The 20,259-nt window shown below is 40.1% G+C and overlaps 1 long non-coding RNA gene across 1 annotated transcript; it reads right to left on the bottom strand.

The window, feature by feature from the left end:
• Positions 1-9,270: 9,270 nt before the first annotated feature.
• LOC118975416 (uncharacterized) lies at positions 9,271-20,059 on the bottom strand. Its single transcript, XR_005064045.1, has 3 exons — positions 19,921-20,059; positions 19,078-19,183; positions 9,271-10,980 (listed from the first exon to the last, which is right to left on the bottom strand). It is a non-coding gene; the product is annotated as an uncharacterized LOC118975416 (long non-coding RNA).
• Between the last annotated feature and the right edge of the window lie 200 nt (positions 20,060-20,259).

Genomic DNA, 20,259 nt, shown 5'->3' with positions numbered 1-20,259 from the left:
CATATATATATTGGCCATCTGTATGTCCTCTTTGGAGAAGTGCCTATTCAAGTCCTTTGCCCATTTCTTAATTGGATCATTTGTCCTTTTGGTGTTAAGTTTTATAAGTTTTTTTAATAAATTTTGGATATTAAATAAGGCTGGAACTTTTAAATTTTAGTACCATTCTCTGGATTTTAAGAAATGTCTTAAATTCATATATATGAGAATATATATATGTATGTATATAAGAATATGATATATGAGAATATGTAAATATATATATTCTGTCTAGAAAAAGTCTATCCACCGTTAATATTATGAGAATGGTTTGTACAACATTAATGTAACCTAGCAACCAAGGAGAGTGGACTGGAATGCACATATGTGAACAATGACAACTTCACTGTACTTCACAGTGGGGACAATACATGGAGTGAGTATATGTACTGTGTGGTCATTGCATTAAAAAATGACTGAGCAAGTAGAGCAATGAATCTGCACCAAATTGATGGATGAGACAGGGCAGCTGATGGTGACTGGGAGAAGTGTGTGAGGCCCCAAGTTTCCTTCTTTGAAGGGGACTGAGGCATCATTGTCCTATGTACAATGTTTCTTGTATCTTGTACCTTCTTCAGTAAATGTCTCTATTTTTCATATTACATGGCTGGATACTTTGTCCATTCTCATTGTATTGCTCTTCCTAACCAATGAAGAACATTGAGGTAGTACTCCCCATTAATTGTTTGGCCCGGAGGGGCTTACTCATTATGGATAACACCTTCCCAATAAAAAAACCCCACAGTTAACATGGTCCTGATCTTGCTGCGACTTTGCTGTGCCTTTTTCAGCACGTGGAGAACCACGTGACTTCCATTGGGACAACTGGGCCTTTGTTTCGGGATCATAAACATAGATCCACCATTCATCTCTGATTATGACCTTCTTGAGAAATTTGGTTCAATTTTAGCAGTTTGAATCAGTTCATTCGCAACTGCAGCACAATGTTCCTTCTGCTCTGGTAGCAGAAGCCACAGAACATATTTTGCCATGACACATTTCATGCCAAGATCCTGCATCAAAATCCTGGACACGGTAGTTTTTGGAACCCCCAGATCAGCTTCTCACACTGTCAGTCACCGATCTTTGTGGACTACAGCCCATACATGGTCAACATCCTCAGGGGTTCTGCTCGTCGCAGACCTTCCAGAACGTGGATCCCTTTCAACAGACTCTCCACCTACTTTGAAGTGTTTGTGCCTCACTTTTATTTGCATTGCACTCATTGCATCATCAAAAACCTAAGATGATGTGTGTACACATACATTTATGTGTGTATACCTCATGTGTGTACACATACATGTATTACATATAGATATAAAATATATTATGACAGCATAAAATAAGAATGTAAATATTTTATTAGTAATGTTTATATTGATTACATATTGAAATTACAATATTGTGGATATATTGAGGCATATGTGTGTATATATATTCACTATATATATTATATATAAATATATATAAAACCTAAAGAGTTTACCAAATACTTTTATATTTTCTCAGGAAGCATTTAATATCAGATATGATCCTGTATCCATTATCACCATTAACAATTCACCATGAGTGGATTTTTCAGGTCATCTTTCATCCAGAAAAAATAAGTGGCCCACAAGAAATGGAAGACAGGATAATAACTCTCATTGAAAGGTAAGATTTGTTTAGCCTCAGAGCATGTCCAGGCAAGATGAACTTTAGTGGGGCTCTGCGGAGGAACACGGTGAAGCCAGGTGTGGCTGAGGACCGAAGGCACCAGCGAGGGAAGAGGACGTAAAATACGGTGCAAGAAGAGGGGGTAGCAGTGCCACCAAATATACATTTGCCTGTTTTATCTTTCTAATGGAACTTGCGCTTTGCTAGTGATACTCCTTTTGCTAGTCCAGTTGCACAGCTCTGCTTTGAGGTTAAGGACTTCAAAGTCAGTAGGAGTCTCCCAAGTCTCTGAGGTTCTTTGGATTCGTCTCAGTAGGTGGATGACCTTCCAGAAATGAGCTAACATTTCCTATGGCATTTTTAGGATGCTGAGCAGGGCTGCCTATAAGCTAAGCTGTTGAGGATGCGTTCTTTGCCTCTCCTGAAAAGCCTGCTCAAAGTCCAGTGGGCGGGCAGGTCTGCCAGGAGATGGTCTCCACTCCGCCAGCACGCTGAGCTGGGCCTGCCATCTCCCACTGAAATGATGACCTACCTTTCGAGAAACCTAGCCTTTTCCTGAGAGCAATTCTGTTCCCTTTTCACAGAATAGAGGTGGGGTGATCACGCCTCTGACAACTTTAATCTCCTCTCAGCTGGAATCTAAACAAATGCCAAAGGGGACATTTGCCAGGGAGTGGGATGAAGTAATGCAAACAGCTTAGGTGTCTTCCAGAACTTGTGGGTGGCTTTGAGGTCTACACATACATTTTTGTATGAATCACTGGCCTCGTAATTTCTATAAGGAATATACTTCTTAGCTCATGTTCTTTCTAGTACATGTTCCTGAAATTACATATATGTTTTATACATGTTCACCATGTTTAACTAGAACTAGATTATTAGATCTTCGAAGACCAGGATCACTTCTATTGTCTTATTTTTCCTTTTACCCTTGAAGCTAAATAGTGATTCAATGAATGAATAAATGAGCGATGAATTTATTTATTCCCTTGGTGTTCTGTAGTTCATGCTGATTGTGTATCTTTGCTGTTGTCACTCTTTTAAGGACAAATAAGCTGGATCTGGCTCCATTCTTCTTCATTCGGAAATTCTACTTGAATATATTCTCCATTTTTTTCTTAGAAATCTTAGACAATATTTCAGGTTGCACAAAAGCAAATTCCTAGCTTTTATTACAAACTCTGGTTCTGCATTAAATCATAGATTCACAAAATTTAACCCTTAGGTGGTTTTTTAAAAGACATCAAAATATGTTCAATATTATTAATGAAAGTTAAGCAGTTTTAAATGAATGAAAAAGGGTGTTGTGACAAGATTTAAAAAGATCTGCTTTTACTCTATGGGAGACAGATATACCAAGGAATTACTAAAAATCATTTGCTAATAAGCAATTGGGCAGGAACACCCAGAAATTCTCATTGTGGAAACAAAGAACCCTGTCCTCTAAAGACCAACTCTTTTTTCTGCTTGTTATGTGACAATAATAATGATGGAGATGATAATGATGAAGATAATAATAATGACGTAGAGATAAAGTAGTACCTGTTCAAAACCCTATGCTGTGAAAAAAAAAACAACACTTTCACATGTGTTACTTCGGTTGATTCTTCCAGCAATCTTCTCAGAAATAGGGTTAACAGTATAATCTACTTTATCAATAAAAGAGTAATTCAAGGCCCAGCTAGTTGAAGTGTAATTGAGGGAAGTATCACCAATGAAACGGCAGGGGTGGGCTCACTAATTGTGACAGGCTGCTTACTTCAGCTGTGAAATCTGGAAACAGAATTTTGTACAGTGACTCTCAGGCTACAGACCTGCAATTGTAGCTAAAACCATATTTTATGTTTGACCCCTACACAACCCTCAGGTCTCAGTTCAAATGCCTTTTCCTCTAGGAAGCCCTCTCTCTACCCACAAGGCTGGGTCCGGTCTCCCGAGTGCATGCTCTCACAGCGTCTGTTTAGCTTTCATACACGGCAACGATCACAGTTGTCTCTGACAGGCTTTTTATGTGGCATTAGTTGATTACTATCTTGTCTCCTTGGCCAGAAAGCATGCTGAGTTATCACGGCATTTCTGGAGCTTATCACACAGTGAGCATTCAATAAATACCACAGCATTAGTGAGGAAGGCAACCTATAAATATTGAGTTTTTTAAAATAGAGTTTAAAGCCCAAGAAGGCATTCAAGGGAGAGGAAAGAACAGCAATTCTTTTTCTGATGCCTATATTTTATAAGAATTTAGACGAATTTTTAAAATGCAAATAAATGTAGCGGAGATTGAATTTAGTTATTACTAAACTACATGATTTTTACAATGGCCTGCACACACTAAAAGGCCATTTAAAGTGCCCCTAACACCAATAAATCAGTGATACAATTTGAACTTACTTTCTAAAACCTGTTTTATTTTATGCTTTCTTTATAAAAGCATAGGTTAACTGCTGGATTTCATTAATTTTTCTCCCAAATAGCTTGAGTATACTATGTTTAAGATAAAAACATTTGATTCACTATATTTATAACAATATATTTCATTAAACTGAGGCTGAACAAGAAAGAAAATGGTAAGAAAATTTGAAAAAATAAAAATAATGTCATAGTACATATGGATTAAATTTATAGGAAACTTGATCCTACCTTTTTCTTTAAAAAGTTTTATAAGGCAGTAAGACATCCAAAAAGTTATTTTTTTTTAAGTTGACTAATGGAAGAAGAGGAAGTTGACAGATTTTTTTCAACTCGCCTTTATCCATGATAAAATCAAGTATTTAAAAGTGAAAAAATACAGCTAAATGTAAATTTGTCTTATTAAAACTATAAGTTTTAACATGGAAGATTTTGGTTACTTTGTTTCCAGTATAAACACTGATAAAATATTTACTAAAATTATAATTTTCTTAATTTTTTCATATTTACATATATACAGATATATATTGCATCAAGATGTCCGTAGACAAAGAAAAGATTACCTAAATAACAATTGCAATAATGAAAAAAGGACTTTGGGGGAAATTTTTGAGACAATTTCCTAAATATAAAGACTCAGGAAATATATAAATGTGAACGAGATCTTAAGAGAGTCAGGGCAAGCCAAGAGGACCACGTGGGGAGAATCAAAGGGGGCAGAGGTCAGGGGAGTTACTAGAGTAGGAGACAGGCACATCTTAGACCTCTGAAGGTTTCCATAAATATGAGTCTTTTCCCTGATATGCTGTACTTTTCTGCTCATGTTGTTTAGCTTAATAGTAGAATTTTACCTTAATCAAGATTTAAGTAGGCTTACTAAAATCCCTGAGCGTTTATTTTGGTGAATTCCATGGTCACTCGGATGCTGATTCACAGGAGTCGGACATAAATGATACATAATGCTAGAAAATTGAGTTTAAAATACACTTCTCTTTTATATTCTCATTCCCGTAATAGAACAGAAAATTGAGTCTAAGGCTGCTGTGCTACTGACACTTCAATAAGATTTAATTAGTTTCTCTGACAAAGCAGTAAATCTTTAAATTAAAGAGTTCAGGAGTGCTTAGCCCCATAAATCCTCTAAGGAAATTTAAATAGGAATAATAAGGTTTAAGCACATCTTTTTTGCTGCTTCCCATGAGGCAACCAACATTGGCCCTTGCCAAATGGCAAGCATAAATATATCCTGAACCTATAAAAGTCCATTTTGAACATTTAGTAAAATAAAATTTCACAGTGTTAAGGAATTAGAAGTCAACCTCCAGAATATCAAAAAATGATAAAGACAAACTATCAATCAATCAATCAATCAATGCCATCTTCTTCTATTAAAGAGAACAGCCACATTTACTAAGGGCTTAGGAAATCCTACAGATTCAGTGCTTTGCATGAATTGAATTTTTCCTCGATCTTTCTGTCGACCCTGTGTGGCTGGTGCTATTATGATTCCCACTTTACAGATGAGGAAGCAAGGGCCATAAGCAGGTTGAGTGGCTCCTAAAAATACACTGCGGGAGGGTGTCTGTAGCAAAGGCTGTGGGTGTCTACACCCATCTCTGCTCCCCTGGGTGTTATCGATGTGGTGCACGCCTCAGGGCCACCTGCAGGGCCCAGTGCAGCCCAGCTTGTGCTGCGTGCAGGCCAGGCCAGAAAAGCCAGAGTGAGAATCCTGGCCCCTCCCAGGGTCCCTCGATCAGTGATGAACGGGATTTGGTGTAAAATGTCCCAGGTTCCTCCTTTTCCCTCAGGTAGGATAACTCAGAATTGCATGTTCTATATTGGCTACTTATGATTCCCAAGTAGGGTAAAACTTTGTTACCCACAGTCCTGACTTACTTGAAAATTCATCAGTTATTGGTTGCCTTTCCTCCCCTTTCTTGTTTCCTCAATTCTTACCAGTGGTTGATTCCTGGATTCTTTTCCCAGATAAGCTGTTTTCACTCATATCCTCATTATAGAGTCTGTCTAGGGGAACCCAAACCACAGGAGAGACCTACACAGAATCAGAACCCAGACAGCCTGGTCACACAGTCTGTGTGTTTAATTACTACAATAACCTGTCCGTTCCCCCCAAAAGTTCGTGTATATTTTACATGAACTTTTAATTATCTTGAGATAATTAAAAATTATTTTAACAAAAGACAGAAGACAGAAGACATGGTATCTATTTTACACCATAACTGCTTGTCAAGAACTGTGCAAGTTCTGAGGTTTTCCTCTCCTTGCCTGCCACGGTTTGAGAGGGCTGGTAGGAGATATGAGATTCTTAGGTCAGAGACAAGAGACTGTATTACACGTAGCAATAGCAGTAGCTAGAGAAGCAGCATTTGTACCAGTTTCACGAGGCCCATTTCCCACAGGACAGCACAGATGAGCCCAGATAAGTAACTGCACACAGTGGGCCTTGCTATGGAAGAGAAGCCCTGAGGTTAGGGACCCAAATCTTTTATACTGGACAGTAAGCATGCCTGATCTTTGCTCCAGAGACACTATTTCTGTCTTTTAGGGATGTTATCTACACAAAAAAAATTTGAAAAGGTGGTCTATAATAGAGGCAATCAGTGTCCCACTAGAAAAGTGTGCAGATATACAAGAAACCCATGGAGAATTGTTTTTTTGTGTTCTGAAATCAAGAAAGATTCTCACTGACTCACTACACAATGGAAACATGGTTATGCCTTACAGAAAGTGGCAGAAACAAACAACAGAATTTGAAAACTTGTTTGTGTTGTTCTTAGTTTTGATGTTTTCGTCATTTTGTTTTCAAGGCATCAGTACATTTTCCTTTGATCTTCACAGTAATTCTTTCAGGTAAGTATGTCACAGCTGATGGAAAAGTGACTTAGAAGAATAGGCGCTTCACTGACACCTGGTGATTGGTGGAGCCAAAAGTTCAGCCCAGGACTTGTAACTACAGAGCTGCAAGACATTTGACTAATAGCATTAGAGTAGATGACAACTGCCTAGAACTCAAAACATACAAGTTAGTGGATCTCTTCATTTCTTGAATGCTGCCACATTCTCAAGTCAGAATAAGACATGAGTTGGGTGAAGGGAGAGAGCAAACCAAGGAAAGGACATAAACATGACCTTTTTAGCTTTTAATATTCAACTTCTCTTTTCTTTGCTCATGGTTTTTTTAAAACGTGGAATAGTCTGCTTTTATTTATTTATAGTAATAAAGTTTTTTTTAAAATTGTTGTCCAAGTACAGTTTTCTGTCTTTTACCCCCATCCCTGCTCACCCCCCAGTCCTCCCCCCTCCCTCCCATTTCCACCCCCCTTGTTTTTGTCCATGTGTCCTTCATACTAGTTCCTGTAAACCTTTCCGCTTTTCCCCTGAAATTCCCTCCCCTCTCCCCTCTGGTCACTGTCAGCCTGTTCTCCGTTTCTTTGTTCATGTTTTTCAAAGGTGGTTTGCACTGTGTAGATCAGTCACTGCCAAAATAAATTTAAAAAGTCTCAGAAATGCCACAAGTTTGGAAGTGAGCTGTGAAAAATTTCCAGAATTATAGCATTTTCACTCAAATAGATAGAATAATATTTATTTTAGAATTCCATGCATCTTTTCCACCAGGGAAATGTGCCCAATTTGAATGCATTCAAAAGCTCCAGCTAATGTTACATGTTAGGACACACTGTTTACAGCATCAGGGTGCCATCATTTATGACATATATTATATCTGAAGAAAGTATAGATCAAATTGTACTATAGCACAATATTGTTAAAATCCATTATGGAAATTTGTTACTTAATGGAATCCTGTAGTGAATCCATTTTGTGGGGGGGGGAAATCCAGTGCACTTAGAGAGACATCATGATTAGCAGAAAAAGTCTGGGCCAAATAGTAGAAATTTGGGTATTCTGGTACTATGGACCCTTCTGTCACTCGTATTAAGAGGTGGGGAAATTGAACTAGATAGTCTCTAAGTGTCTGAAGTTCAGCTTTCCCCTTCCTAGAGTGCAGCGATTAAGGACATTGGCTGTAGACAGATGTGGTTTAACTTTCAGCACTGTACCACACACTGGAGGTTCACCCTCCCCCTCCCACAAGTTACGAAACCTTCTTACACCTTCTTGTAGCCTGTAAAATTGGGGTAATAATGCACACTTCAAATAATACTTTTGCGTATTAAGTTAACTTAGATAATGTTTATTAAGCACTTTATACAGTGCCTGGTACATACTCAGCACTCAATAAATTACAATCTATATCATCGTTAATTCTACGTCTTCTTGTATCAAGTTCACTCACTGTGAGACTTCCTATAATACATACACATCCTAGACTTTTCTCTACTTTTAAATAAAGTCTCACTATAAGTCAATCCATGCATTCATGTTTTGTCAAACATTTTATTGAAAAATTTCAAACCTATTATTAAGTTGAAAGAACTAGACAGTGAATACCTAGATCCTACAATTAACATTTCACTAGATTTGTGTTATTACATATCTGTCTACTCATTTCTAAGTACATCCAACAAGACTTCCTTATTGATTTTTGAAACCCAGTGGAAGACATCAGTACATTTTCCTCCTAAACATAGCAGCCTGCATGTATTAAAAAGAGTCCAGAATTTTTTGCGCCTCTTTTTTCCACTTGAGGTAAAACTTAACATACAACAAAATTGTGCATTTACTTTTATATTTGGAGGTGATTTAAATCTCCTAAATTGACTCTTTTGAATTGACTTACATATCAAAAATCAAATCCTCAATTATATTTGCTATAGTCTCATAATGCATTGAAATGCCTTTAAAATCCTAATGTCAAAGGGCAATCCTGCTTTGTAGGCCAGCTGAACCAAAGCACGTTTTTCTTCGGTGGTTGTTTTATTTGGGAACATATAATAAACCCATAAATAAAAAGATATTCCATCACACACATAAATAAATTGTTAGTATTGTGGTGATGGATGTCAACTACACTTGTAATGATTGCTTTGTCATATGCACATGCATTGAATCATATATTGCACACTCAAAATTAATATGATGTTATAGTCAATTATACCTCAATTAAAAGTAAATATATAAATATGTAATGAGATATCAAAAATAAATTTTGAGAGTCAATGATGACACGCAGGTCACATTCTGGTTCTATGACTTTTTGTTTCATTCTGCCAGGTTTAAGCACTCAAACTTAAAGCACTCAAACTTAAGCACTCAAACTCCAGCGTCCCCACAAGTAGCACTAAGAGAAAGATTAGTAAGAGTCCCCTACCAAAGGAAAGAGCTTCAGCAATCTTGAGTTCTATTGGATGTACTTTAAAAGAAAGGATTCTGACACTTTTATGCCCTAAAGTGCACCTGTTCAAAGTGTTTTATCATTCACCTACCCTGCCCACCTCTCATAATACGTTTTCTGTACAAAATAAACTCTGGACAGAACAAAAACCAAACAAACAAACCCAGTTCCTTTACAGTTACTGAAAAACATCAATTAACCATAGCTGGGACACTCAGATATCTATTTCTAAGGTTTCTGGTGAACTAAGAAAATTCATTATGCTTCAAAACCTCTGTTGAAACTTTGGTTCCTTTCTCTAACATGCTAGCTTATGTCTTAAAGTACACAGACATGATCTTCATGAGGAAAGATCATAGTGACATGGAATTAATGAAGCTACAGAGGACGCGAAGAATGACTGACTGCACAGCCTTGCTCCAACCCCAATGTAACCCCACAAGGGAGTTTGCCTTCATCGCTAGTATGTTTGTTTGGTTTGCCTGTACATTTCTGTCATGTCAGAAAACAAAGTCTGATCAGATGGTTAATTTTATAGGTCAACTGACTGGGCTAAGGGATGCCCAGAGAGAAGATAAACATTATTTCCGGGTGTGTCTGTGAGGGTGTTTCCAGAAGAAATTAGCACTCAACTCAGCAGACTAGGTAGAGAAGATAAACCTGATCAATGTGGGTGGGCGTCATCCAATCCTTTGAGGGCTCCAGTGTAACAAAAGGTCAGAGGTCACTCTCCACTTGGCCCAGGACTTTCATCCTCTCCTGCCCTTGCACATGGCATTTCAGGGCTCTTGGGCCTTCAGACTCAGACTGCTTTTACACCTGGCTCTCCAGCTTATGGGAAGCTAGTGGTAGGACTTCTCAGCTTCCATAATGATGGGTCAAATGCTTATAATAAATGTATTTATCTATGTATCTAGCAAGCTGGCTGAATCTTGTTGGCTGTTTTTCTAGAGAACCCAAATATGATTCTTCGGTTCTTGTCACTTAAGGTTCTGCTATCCATTGTGCTAAATTTATTCTGCATGCATTGAGAGCTTTTTCAAAGAAGAGGGGGGTGGTCCAGCAGGTGGTCAGGATTGTGGGCAACACAACTATGTGCACTTCCCACCAGGGATCTGTCACCTGCAGTTAGGTGACCTTGGGGAAACCACTTTGCCTTGCCCAAGGCATGACTACCACTACACTTTTCAGGCCATCACTCAAAATTACAACAAGATAGTTTGTTGAGGTCTGAGGCATAGACATTCCGTGCCTGGGCTGGCCTTTCGGCAACATTCTTAGTGCCCTCTAGGTACACAGCACTCGGGATCATACCAAAATAAATCATTTTTGATCCCCAACTTTCAGGCGTTTTGTCCTGCTCCACTGTATGAAGTTGAGTATGAAAATAGATGATTCAACAGACAACTGTGCATACTCTGGAACTGGAGAAAGCTTATAGTAGATTTAAAAAGTATGGATTCCTCTCTCACAATTGACTTACATGGTGAGCTTTGGCAAATTACTTAACCTCCCCCAGATATGACAAGTTACTTCGTCTCTCTGAGAAATGACTTTCCAACCTGTAAAATGAAGAAAACGATAAAATAAGAGAAGACACGAGCTGTTTATTATTTGCACGGTGCTAAGAGCCCTTAACTTTCCTTAACTCATTTACTTCTCAAAACTCTCTCATGCCTGTAGAAACTGTTGTTATTCCCTTTTTACAGAGGGGCACCCAGGCCGTCCAGCCGACGGGTGGGGCGCCTGGAATCACACCCAGAGCTCTTCATCGGGATGCTAATGATACTGAATCACACAGGGGTGCCGTGAAGGTAAAGTGAGCCCGGCGGCATCATGGAACAGGCCTGTGATAATGTTCAGTCCCTGGCAGCCCGTCTCACCTTTGCGAAAGGGTACCCAAATTAAGAATTCTCAGAAACTTGACTTCAGGGGTTTCCATACTTTAAGGAAGTGAGTGAATATAAAAGGAGGCCATAAATTAAGATTAGATCTGACCTAAAATATGAACTTCTATTCCCAAGGGAATTTTCCTTTTTACACAATCTCTTTATGTCTTTGGGAGACATATACACCTTTGCTACCAAATCGTAAAGCCGGGATCAAGAGCTTGCAAGGTTCCAGAATGACAGGTAAACATTTTGGCATCAATCGAGTATAAACATTTCTGAACAAAACATCCCAATACAAAGTGTTCACAGACCTACACACTCCCCCTTGATGAGGGCCTAAAATGAACCAAAGGTCATACTTCATTCTGCGGTGATGTCTTAATTTCCACGGTAACGTGGACAACAGCCAACCTCTTATCAGCAAGCAGGCAGCGGAGTGAAGAAGGGACTATAGGACGCCCCTCAGCAGCCAGGCGGGGGGGAGGAGCTCCCAGAGGGCCCCAGGGGCCTCTCCTGAGAAGCCGAAGTTCGTGGCTGTTCCCCACATATTGGCTCAGGCAGGGCCCACGTTTGAGTCTCTTGGCCACATTCTTTTCCCACGTGTTTTACACAGCTCTGTTTGTGTTATTGGAAATCAGGGAAAACGCTAAAGAAGTTGCTTTTCCCCTTTTCTGAAGATCGCACCCATCTAGGGAATTTGCTTGCTTCCTGTCACACTTAGTTCCCACGATGTAATAACGAATGCCAAGGTGCTGGTGGCTCTATCCAATAGCAGAGCTGCTGGCCCTGGGGCTCCGAGTGGGGTACTGCGGGGCTCAGAGAGACAGCACAGGGCCTCTCACACTATGTTCCCTATCTCACTCTCTCATACACCTCAGCGAAGAGCTAGTTGGGTCCCTCTGTGTTTTTGTGCATTGAGTTTTGCTTTGCTTTTGTTTTTGGAGTGGAGGGTTTGGAGAGGAAAGAGGTCTGTTAATCACCTGTCAAACTGTTCTGTGTGGGCAACCAACCCACTTGTCCTCATTTGCCTGTGGCTACCCTTGTCTGTCAACCTCATACAAGCAGGGAGAGGACAGTAACGTTTCTCTAGTGCCTCTGAAAGAGAAGCCTGTGCTCCCTAAGAGGGGGGTGTGGGTGTTGGTGTAAATGCGCAAGCCCATCGTACCTTTTTGAGACAAGCTGTACCTTCTGTGTGTTCCTGGCTGTGGTGTGTTTCTTTTTTATCTCTTCATCCGTGTTTGAATTACACTTTTAATATAGTTGGAGCCAAGATCATGCCCTTGTCATTAGCCCAACACCCTATTATTACACACACATGCACACACGTGCACACATGTGCATGCACACATTTCCCTTCATACTCCCTGAGACCCACCCATCACCAAGGAAAATCTCTTTGGAGATTAACGTGCTCTGTACTGGTAGGTGGCAGTAGCTGGCTCCCAACTTCTACCCCAATTAGTATAAACGATGCCCACTCCCCCTTGCCACTGAGTGGGTTAATAGAGACATGTAACCTAATCTTGGCCAACAAACCATGAAGAGACTGCTTCTGGGAATAGTTTTCTAGCTCATAACACAGATCCAGAAAAAAGACACAGTCTGTCTCTCATCTTCCTCTAGTCTAGACTTTGTTGTATCTGTAAGTGACACCTGAAATGACTGCAGCCACCTTCCCAGCAGCCAAAGCCAGGGCCCAGAGAGCTGCTCCAAAGCCGAGCCAGAGCCCTGACGTACCATGTCTGGAACTCATGCTAACTCCGGACCCCTTGCTATGGGTGAGATAATAGATTTGATTACTGTTTATGCCAGTTCGGGTTGGGTTTGCTGTTACTTGCACCAAAAAGTAATTTAGCTGATCCAGATGCATTATTTTTATGGACAACCTTCATTGTTAAGAGTTATTTAATTTCACATATTTCTTGAGTTGCTTATATACTTGATTCCTCCGATACAACCACGAGGTAATTGCTAATAGTCTTTGAGTTCAAATTACATGCCAGGTATAGATACAGAGGAGAGCCTGCTACCTTGTTTTAAAAAGCGATATTACTTATAGTAAATTAATTTGTAATTCTTCTCTATCCCTACCCATGGTCACTTGTTACCACATATCACTGGTTAGTGTAATGTTAGACTACCACCTAACATTACACTAAAGGCTGATGGCAAATGAGTTGATCAAACTAGACCCATAGGGCCCATTTCTTTTGCTGCTAAAAGTCGGAAGACAATTATGAAAAGGACTGGCCTTTTTATCAGTACATCTAAAAACGACTTCAGGTTAGATAGCACCATATATTTAATGACAAATTTAAGGATACCTTTAATTTGCCGTGCACTCGCCATCGACAGCGAGACTCATCGCCTTTTGGTCGTTGTAATGATGTGAGGTCCAGCCTTGCTGTCCTCTCGTGCAGGGCAAATGTGTCATGGCAGCGGGGAAAGGAGTGCACAGCACAGATGAGGACTTTCCGTAGCCCAAGTTTATAATTTGTGCATTTTGGAAAGAAACAGTACAGTCTATGAAAGATCATGAGAAGTGACAGTTTGTGCATTTATTTTTAAAAAGTCCACTGTTTGCCCTTCAAATAAGCATAACAAATAAGCATGTCAATCCTAGGACAGTGGGGAACCCAACACACAGGGGAGGTATCTTAGGGATTTACAGCTTGGGGAAGATTCTGACCTGGCTTGAAAGTCAAAGCAGAGTTCCCATCATCAGTTCTTCTTGTCAGTTGTTTTGTGAAGGCTTGCGGCTCCTGGGCCTCCCTGGGAGGACAGGTAATTTGGGATCTTCCTCCATTGATCAGAGGCCGCTAGTGAATAGGCCTACAGAAGCCAAATTTACCGGGAAGAAGAACACTGACCGGAGAGCGATGTGACTGAGAGCCTGAAGTGTAGACACCAGACACACAGGACAGGGAGGCTGCTGAGTCAGGGTGAGGGGCTGGGCACTGAGAAACAGACAAGCAAGTAGGACGACGTGGGGGCTGCATGAATAAAAGTCAAAAATGGAATTAAGAATTAACCATAAAAGAGTTGTTCATATTCCTGGAGTTCAGACTACAGTCAGATGGGCTACACACCTTAGCTACATTGTTTCATTTAATTCTCACACTGGCCTTGTGAAGTTGGTACTATTATTAACCTAATTTTATCCAAGAGAATAAATGGGGCTCGTTTGATACATGGCAGGACTCAGATTAGGATCCAGGTTGTCTCAGTCCAGCGCTGGCCCTCTTTGCCACGGTACTTCGTTATTTCATAGTTGAAAATGTTAGTGTAGTGGCAAAGCACAGCCAGCCACTGCTACCCTATATGGTGGTTCTAATGCAAGTAAAAACAGCCAAAGGGCCCTGTCTACCACCCAGAGAAGTTCAGCCTCATAGCTTCACAGGGTCAAAGGCAGTTGGCATCTTTGATCAAGGAAACAAACAGGTGTTCCATCCTTCAGGTATGGACAGCACTTGTCGGACATGTGGCTTGGGTATCGCTCTCCACTTACCTACTCAGCAAGCCACCTTCCTACAGTGCAAAGACTCCAACAATATGAGGGGCTTTTAAAAGAGAATGTGGAAGTATCTCTTCCCTTCATCAGCCCAAGTCTTGTCCACAAGCACTCTACATGGATAGTCCTTAGATGCCTCTTTAGATCTATTATCCACCCTTCACTCCACTCTGGGTCTTGGAAGGCTGACCTTCATGAGCTCCATCAAGGGCTCCTTTGCTTCCCAGTTTTCAGTTAGTTTCATCCATTGGGAAGTACCAGCCAAAAGTCTGAAGACAGGAGGAGAGTGAGGCCAAGGTATTTTTGTCCCCTGGCTGCCTCCACACAGAACCAGTAGCCTGGGTCCTTCCTTAAGGCTTCAGCTTCTCAGGCAGATCTCTCCCACAGCTATGGAGAGAATTTTCTCTCCGGGTTCTGGTGGCCACCTCTACTCTCACCCCTTCTAGCCTAAGAAGTGCTGCAAGGCTCCCTGCTGTAGCTAGTCCCGAGATACTTCAATGTCCCTGATCACTCCCTAACTCTGCCCACACTTCTGTAAACAGTCCCTGCAGCAAAGCCACTTCCAATTCCCTCTTAGAGTCAGCCATCTGTTTCCTGCCAGGACCCTGATTGATACACAGCAGAAACAAACTTTGACTATTTTAAGCAAAAAATGCAATTTGGGGAAGGCATGTTTGGAGTCACAGAAATCAGGGGAGGTGGTAGGGGGGGTGACCAGGGAAGCAGAACAAGCAGGAGTCAAAGGACTGCTGGGAAGTGGAGGGACAGGAATCACAGCTAAAGTCATTCAGTGGGAAGAGCCGAGGCCACCCATGACCACTGCCTGTGTGCTCACCAACGGGCCCCATGTCCTTCATTCGCCTACTCAAGAGTTTCTGGGAGAGGGTCTGACTGCCTGAGTCTACATTATACATCCCCAGGCCGATCTGCAGAATGGAGGAGGAGAACCAGGCCTGCTTGGCTATTGTGACAGGAAGTGGACACCACCACCCACCAACACCAACAATGGGAAAATCCTTTAAAATAAGAAATCAGGGAGCTAAAAGGGAGCAATACTCTGCCAGAGGACAACTGTTGCTATAATAATTAGTAAAAGAATGTGAAACTGCCTTAACAATCCAAGCATCTAAAGCAACTCTTCTCAAAAGACGTAGGTCCACGTAGGAAGAGGCACTGGTCCACAAGGATTACAGTAGTGGAGAAGGACCAGTTCAAAAGGCCTCAGAAATGAAAACTCTCTAAAAGGTGTTTTAACTGGGTTATACACAAAGTTGTCAGTTTCATCCTCAAGAGGCGTCCATGTTGTCCCTCTCTCAAGACTGCACGTTAAAGGGGTCTTCTGTCCAATCATCCGCTCCCTCAAGAATTAGAAGATTCAGAAGCCATAACCACAAATAAACTTATCTCTAGAAAATCATTCACTGTATCGCTTTGGGGCTAGAAATTGGCCCATTTTCTTCCTTATTTGCTAGTCTCTTAAAGCTTATTTTGAATCTCTACCAGCAATCCTTTGTTTTAAGATTTTGACTTTTACTAGTTCTAGATATACGAAAGAATACAGTTTTATCATGAACTAAAGATGAATAGCTTATTGAAATTTAAAGATAATGCTATTTTATTACATGTGTTGACTGCTGTACTCATAACTCATATGCTCACTAAAAATCTAACACAGAATTTCAGTTGACTTTTACAGGTCTTTGGGGCCATGCTTTCTCCCAGCTCCCAAATGAACTGACTTCACAAAGACAGATGCTGACTTCACAAAGCTTCCCTGCTGACTTATGTCACCGCACTCTTTCCTAATCATGAATGAAAGCGATGCAGATTTGTGATTGTTCCCTGCAGATTTCCTGATACAGTTACTATTATCAATAAAAGGAAATTCTTTGTCTTCAAAGCAAAATGACATGGATGCGGCGTGTCTAACTTTCAACTGAGGATTTATGTTCTGTGGTGGTACATATAAATATTTTTATTTCAAAAATAGTCATTTATTAGAAAAATGGGCAACAAACAGAACACTGTCGAGGGCAACTAGAGTTTCCAGAGCTGCAAGCGAGTTGATTTTATGCAGCACGTCAATGGGGTGAAAAATGGAGATGGATTTTTATGGCATTTTGAGATTTTTTTAAAATTCTTTATGTCTCATACAGTCCTTGTTTTGATGAGATATGTAAGGAAAGGAATAAGTGTCTGTGGTTATGTTTCAATGGGACACTCCTCTGACTCGTCATCTCAGAAAGCACATATGAATGTTACTGCTATAAATAGATCCAAATCTAATGGCCTACAATACTTATTAGTTGCCTGGTGGAGACAAGTAAAAATGTAGAAAATCTAGCCCTCATGTTCATAGAATGTAAGGAAGGTTTACAGGAGGGTATGTAAAATCTTCCCCTTCCAGTTTGAAAAACATACATCTTTCCCTAACCCAGTCTTTTTCTATTCAAAACCTTTGAACAGGTTTTTCTAAGTGAATTGGTAGGCCCTCAGCTCTTTTAATAACCAATATTAGCACAACCAAATCAGCAGGTCTGATACAGTGATTAAAGTGTATCAGACCTGCTTGGTATCCTGGATGCCTAGAAACTCATAGCCAAGAAGAGGCTGTTCCCTATTCCTGGCTTCTCACAATGCATACTTGCCAATTCTAGACGGAGATGTAGAACAGGGGCTGGCCCACTCAGCCTTCCAGCTTTGACAGCACGTGCCCCCTATGAATAAATGGAAATGGAGCCACTGTTTTCCTGTGTTAGGACACCGTCAGCAAAAGTGGGAATACCAACCCACAGGCAGGCAACATCCAGTGAGTTCCAATTCCAACACTGCTTTCTCTGCTAGATCAGGTGGCAGTTGACATAAAAATTAATCTCTTGAAAGTTAATTTGCTAGTTGCAAGTCCAGGATATCACTGAGTATAGAACAGTCTGCTGCTGCTTTAAAGAGTATTTCACGTACATGTTGAGGAGGCTTGTTTCTTAGGAAGGAAAAAATCTCTGAGTTCTGAACTGGAGTATATAAGCAGTTGTTGCCAAATCCAACGTGGTTCTGTGGTTTCCAAATCTGAGATGTGGAAAAGAGCTATGGAGTCTGTGATGGAAGGTCTCAGCTGTCTTATTCTCCTTAGTGCCTAATATATAGCAGCCATTAAATAAATATTTCTTGAATAAATGAAGAGATAACTGGACAAACAAATGAGCAATAAATTTCTTAGTAGCAGTGGCAGATGAATTTATTTTAAAGGCTTTTTCTGGGTCTTTGTGATTAAAAGCCTAACAGAAGACATAGTTGAGAGTGATTCTTTGAAATGCAGTCAAATTTTGCTTAAACAAAACCAACATATGAAAAATGTGTTCACAAAACAAACAAATTAAAGGGTGATTATAGCATCACAGTTACATGGAAATATGCCTTACTGTACAGGATTCCTAAATGTGGGCCCATGACAGTTTCTCAGGTTCACAGTGAAATGAGAAATATCAGCTCAGTGGATTGTACTTCATAAAGCTAAATTAATCATTTTAAGATACCGTCCTTTATTCAAAAATTAACCCTTCCCCATTTATGTGGTTAAAATACTAAAAAAACCCAAACCACATTGGACCTAGTTTATGCTAGTTATTCCTTTTTAATGCCCTTATTTGCCAACATAAAGTTGGGGAATCTATATTGGTTCTCCAGGTTTTTGAAAGTATTTTATTGGTTTGTGAAATCCAAGTGTTGGAGACTGGCTCCATTTTAAAATAAAATTCATTTTTATAAAAGCATAGAAATATCTCTTTTTAGAAACATATATATTGTTTCTAAATTTATAGTATAAACTTGGCCTACATTATTCATGCTAATAATAGCCAACAGGTGTTCATTGGCTACTTTACGTTGAGCACTGCTCTCAGGCTTTTTGAAATATATTAATTCATTTAAATTTCATGGCAGCACAAGAAGGAAGTATTATTATCCTTATTTTACAAATGAGGAATGCCAAGCACAAAAATCAAGTCTTTTCCCCAGAAAGCAGGAAATATAGCTAGTAAGCTGATAGAGCTAGGAATCAAACCCATGGTTCCAGAACATACTTGTATATTCTTATATTAAGAAACTGGGCCATATGACATTACAATCAATTTTAAAAAACATTGGTTCTTGTATTCTAATGACCACACAAATGAAGGTTCAATCACCATACAGATTGTGAGCTCCTATCCAAGACTCATATTATCTCATATTTACATTGGAGTCCCTCCCAATCTTACCTTATCAACCCAGTTGATGATGACCTATTTTTAGCTTCATTGTTTACACAGACATTACTTCAAGCAACATCCTCATTTCTTAAGCTCATGTTTTGATTGACCAATACTGCAAAACAAAAAAGAAAATATATTTTCAAATGGGGCACTTCAACCAAGTAGGGGATGAAGCATACACTCAAATACAGTCATTAAGATCAAGTTAATTTAGGGCAAATTCAACAATGTATAGAAAAGTGCATTTCAGTGTACCAATTAAAATATATATGGCGCACACACACACACACACACACACACATATAAAACCCCAGCTTCCAAATGCAGATACCCATCCCAACAGTAGCTTCTTACTTAAAATGAGACCACAAACTTTAGTGGGAATGCATAAATTTCTCTGCAGTGTCAGACCCGCAAATATAACATCACTGGGGCAAAGAAGCAAATTAGAAAGTAAAATTCATCATTGATGAATCAAACTAGGTGTTTTGACTACAATGGAAAAAAAAACTTCCAAATTTGCACTAAATTGAAGCAAAGACAATAATTCTGTCTTTCAAAACACTCTTGGTAGTGGTTAACAATACTCTTGATTGTTAGGTTAAATATAGGTTCATATCATACCTTCTGTTTAACACCATTTACCAAAATATTGCACTGCATTAAGGGAGTTGGCATTTTATTTCAATGATAAGGAAAACAAATTTTAAAACTAAAAGGTCCTGGGTCCCTCAGAGAGTATCAGTGATTGAAGAGGCCCTGGAGCTTCTGCAGTTTAAGGAAATTTTGTGGATTAATGTCTCCACCCCTCAGTCCTAGAGTTGGGGTATGCACATCCAATCTGAATACCTTGTCAAGCATACAGGACCCTGATGTGACACAGCAGGTGCCTCCTGCAAACTCTTCTTTTCAACTTGCTGGCTTCTGCTCAAGATTCATCCCTAGTCCACATGCCCTAGAAAAACACAGGAACCAGTTCTAGGACGTAGTCATCCACCTTGCACCCACGCTCCTCCCGAGACTATCCACCCGCCCCAATCCCCGCCCCAATCCCACCCCCAAACCCAACCCCAGCCCAGGCCCAGCTCAGCCGGACCCACCCCACTACAATCCGTCTGGGGCTCCCCAAACTTTACCCGCCCACTGAGTCCACCTGACCAATACCCGCTCCGCGCTCCACCAATCAGC

Source organism: Sturnira hondurensis, unplaced genomic scaffold (genome assembly GCF_014824575.4).
Source record: "Sturnira hondurensis isolate 20B ecotype Veracruz unplaced genomic scaffold, ASM1482457v3 Scaffold0020237, whole genome shotgun sequence".
In the NCBI taxonomy this organism is placed as follows: Eukaryota; Metazoa; Chordata; class Mammalia; order Chiroptera; family Phyllostomidae; genus Sturnira; species Sturnira hondurensis.
The sequence above is the reverse complement of the archived record's forward strand: the minus strand, read 5'-3'. Positions and strand labels throughout refer to the sequence as shown.